This window comes from Dromaius novaehollandiae, unplaced genomic scaffold, assembly GCF_036370855.1.
Source record: "Dromaius novaehollandiae isolate bDroNov1 unplaced genomic scaffold, bDroNov1.hap1 HAP1_SCAFFOLD_69, whole genome shotgun sequence".
NCBI lineage: Eukaryota > Metazoa > Chordata > Aves > Casuariiformes > Dromaiidae > Dromaius > Dromaius novaehollandiae.
The window spans coordinates 253,772-257,576 of record NW_026991326.1 but is presented as its reverse complement, the minus strand read 5'-3'; the positions used below and the strand labels follow the sequence as shown (position 1 = coordinate 257,576).

At 39.0% G+C, this 3,805-nt stretch overlaps 1 long non-coding RNA gene across 1 annotated transcript; it reads left to right on the top strand.

The window, feature by feature from the left end:
* Positions 1-945: 945 nt before the first annotated feature.
* Positions 946-3,519, top strand: LOC135325804 (uncharacterized). The gene is made up of 3 exons (XR_010386573.1): positions 946-990; positions 1,596-2,055; positions 3,329-3,519. It is a non-coding gene; the product is annotated as an uncharacterized LOC135325804 (long non-coding RNA).
* The last annotated feature ends 286 nt before the right edge of the window (positions 3,520-3,805 follow it).

The window sequence follows — 3,805 nt, the reverse complement described above, 5'->3', positions numbered from 1 at the left end:
CTGATCAACAACCTTACAACATTAACTGGTAATCCATTTATAATTAACTTCTGTAAGTGCATAAAAAAATGAAGTGAGAGGATGAGACTATCCCTGATGGAGGGGTGTGTGTGTGTGTGTGTGTGTGGGGAGAAGGGTGAGGGAGAGCTGTAAATATGATGGGTGAAAAATCTCACAAGTATTGCTGCCAAAATTATATCCAAGCAAGTATTTATTGGAAGGGCAGAAGAAACCAGGAAGAAATCAGTTGTCAAGCCTTCTCTGGCTCTCCTTTCCCAAGATTTCTCTGAGCTGGGGCCAAACAGCTCCTTCTGCATCTCTCCAGGCCAGGGCTTGGATGTGTTGCTGCCTGCAGCTCCTGTGAGCCTGGGAGAAGGGAGTGGGGAGTAGCACAGACACAGTTTTGATGGAAAAATGTGCTTTGTGTGTTTAGCTTGGGAGGGGGGGTGTTAATCATTTGCATGAGCTATTTAGTTCTCAGAATTATTTCTCTGAAATTCATTAACAGGATTTCTACTGCTGTTTTCTTTCTGGAATGCTTCTTGATGTTCTTATGTCAGCCAGAGCTTTCTCCTCTGTTGCAGATAAGAGCAATGGCCAGAACATGGAACTATTCCTGTGAGTCAAGACTTCAGCAATACCTTGATATTTGTGAATTATGCAGAATTTGCTTATAATACACAGACTTATCCAGCTCTATTGCCTAGAGAAAAACACATTTTATCATCACTATTCATGCCTTCCATTCTTGACACCTCTTTGAAAGCACAAGAAGTGCTGCCTTGTGTAACATTGTGGTCATCCGCTCTAGGGAGAGATTCCTGCTACATTATGAGTTGGTGGTAAGCCTTACTTTCTGGCATAATAAAAATAGATGGTCTGTCAAAAGATGATGTTCTCAATGCTTTGTTTTGTAGTTCTATCCTGCCATCTTCTCTGAATGAGCAAATGTGAAATGCAGCATATGGATTTATGAAAAGAAAAGTGCAAGTAAGTATCACTCAAATAGCATAGGCATGTGTGAGGCATCAAAACTGGTTTGACTCTTTTTGGGGAAAAAAAGATACTTTAAAAAATTGGTTGTGCTTGTTTTTAAGGTGTAAAAGAGATGGTTCCTGCATCAAAGAGATTTACAATACATCTCACAATATCTCTGAAAAGATTTGCAGCTTTCACTGGTGGGAAGATTAGCAAGGTGTATATATATATGTAAAATTGTAGTGCAACTTTGTCTTCTTGGAATGGGAGATTTCCCAAAGCAGAATAGTCTTCTAAAAGTTGTTAATATCTACAGACAATAACTGTAGACTGAAGATATCAAAGGAAAATCACTGCAATAAGTATTTCTTTTTTCTCTTCTGGCAACAATAAAGTTCATGTGATGGTAAACATATACTCTGCTATGAAAGCTGATTTTGCAGAGAACAGTTCTCTGCAACTGAAATTACTCCATGTTGTTTATTGGGAGGACCTCTTTTTAGTGAACCAGTAAATACATTTAAGTACTTCTAGTCGGTGTTCTTTGATGTGTTTTTATCAGGCTATTTCATAAAGTATTCCAGGATAATTCTTGCGTCTTCTTGGTCTCTCTTTAGGATGTGAAATATCCTGAGTATCTGGATCTTCGAACATACGCATCTCAATCCGTTGGAGAACCACTCCTCTATGCCTTATATGCAGTCCTGGTATATAGAGGTGTCAGTAGTCATGCAGGACGTTATTTCTGCTACACAAAGGTAAATAACAATTTCATTTCTAACAGGGTGAGCTCTGTGCTGGTGAGGAGGTACTTGCATGAAAACTTTACTGGTAACCACTGCTTTTAGGGAAAAAGGTTTTATTTCATGTTTAATTTGATCTTTTTTGGTGTATTCTCTGTTCTGAAGAGTTCTCTTTGTGTTTTCATTTAGAAAGTGTGCAGTTCCTCTGAAGACATGGCTGCTTTTATTTGCAGGCTGCTGGTAGACTTTGATCTGAGATGAATGATGCCTCTGTAGTCTTTTGTGAAATCAAAATGGTTCTCAGTCAGCAAGCTTATTTACTTTTTAATATCAGGTAATAACAAGTATTAAAATGTGTTCAGAATACATTTCCTTTCCTGCTACTGACTTTCTTCTCCTTCTTCTTCTTCTTCTTCTTCTTCTTCTTCTTCTTCTTCTTCTTCTTCTCCTTCTTCTTCTTCTTCTCCTTCTTCTTCTTCTTCTCGTAAGTATTTTTCTTCCTGTCCAAGGAGAAAATTACTATTTGAATAATTCATTTGTCTTATCTGAAATTCCCCATGTCATTATCTTTAATCGCTTGGCTTTCAACTGCTACACTTGTGTGAATTGCTGCATATCTACTCTCTGTCGTTGGCTAATTTAGGAAGGAGGAGCAATTAATACCATAGATAGTATAAAGACGAGTTATTGCTCTGAAGGGGATAGATATAGTAGTAAGACCATTATCTTGAATGGGATTTAACTCAAGAGTGGGCTGAAAGAACAATTCTAAGCTAAGAGCGCGATTGTTTACCAAGACATTATGATTTCACACTTGGAGAATGTGCTTTTTAGTTATCAGAAGCACTGTCTTATCCCCATCCATTCTTTGGTCAGCAGGGGGCCAGTAGTAAGCAGGCCAGATTTACATGACCATGGCTTCCTCCTTGTATGGTTAAGGTGATTTGGGGGCAAAGCAACAGATAATGATACCAAATTAGTAGTGGATTTGTTTTTTTTTAGCATCTGAGTTTTATTTTCTCTCCCTCACTGCAGCTTTCTTCACAGCCCTTATGCTGCAACCAGAATCATCCAAATAGTAGCTAATGCTAAATTTTGCAGCAGTGCTGCTTCCATTATTTTATACTTCCAGCTCAGCTTCCTACACCTCTGATAAATATCCTCTTGATACATTTTAAGTGGATCTTACCAATGCTTAAAACATTAAAAAAAGAGATTATTTGTTTTAGTTTTAGTAGTTTCACTTTAGCTGAGACAGTGAAACCAAACTGTCTCCTTCCTGAGCATAAGAACAGTTATTCCAGGGTTTTCAGGGAATGTTTAATGGAGAAAAACATATATATTTTGGAATAGCTTTAATCCATGTTGAGCTGTTTGGGTAGGGTTTCAAGAATGGTCCTCATTTGATACCAATATGCAGAAACCTGAATGTAGAAATTAACCACACTTGTTGGACTTGCATATATAATTAAAGCAGGGTGGCTTTTTTCTATCTAGGTGTCGAGGCCGTTTGTAGAGATATCTAGTAGGAGAGTATTCTGTTTGGGGATTTTAAAGGCTGTGTGTTTGCATATATCCATCTTGCAATCTCTTCTTTTTAAATGCAGAAATCAAGTCATTTAAATGGAAATGAACCCCTAAAAGAAGATCCAAATACCATTGCTGTTACCCTAGAAAGGCCTTCTTCGGCTCCACCAACAGCTTGTGTTCAAAACTAGGCAATTACCAGGCCTTTATTTGCTGATCCCTCAGAAAAACAAAAGATCACTTCATAACAAACTGCCTGCACATCAAACTGTCTCAGCCTGACTGTTTTAGCAGTGCTGTGGTGGATGCGGATCTAAACAAGCCTGTTCCTTCATCCACAGTGTGGCGGACAGATGAGTGAATTTTTGCCTTAAACGTTTCTTGGTACATAAGGTGCAAGCCTTCCTGCGCACATTGCAGATTTTGCAGGAAACCATAACCCCGAACAAGCCATCTGTTCCCTGTGGAAACAGGACGGAGCTGCTGCAATCCCGAAATGGTCTCCCTGCGACCACTCAGGACACACCGAGCCTGCGAAAAACCAGACCACGATCAGG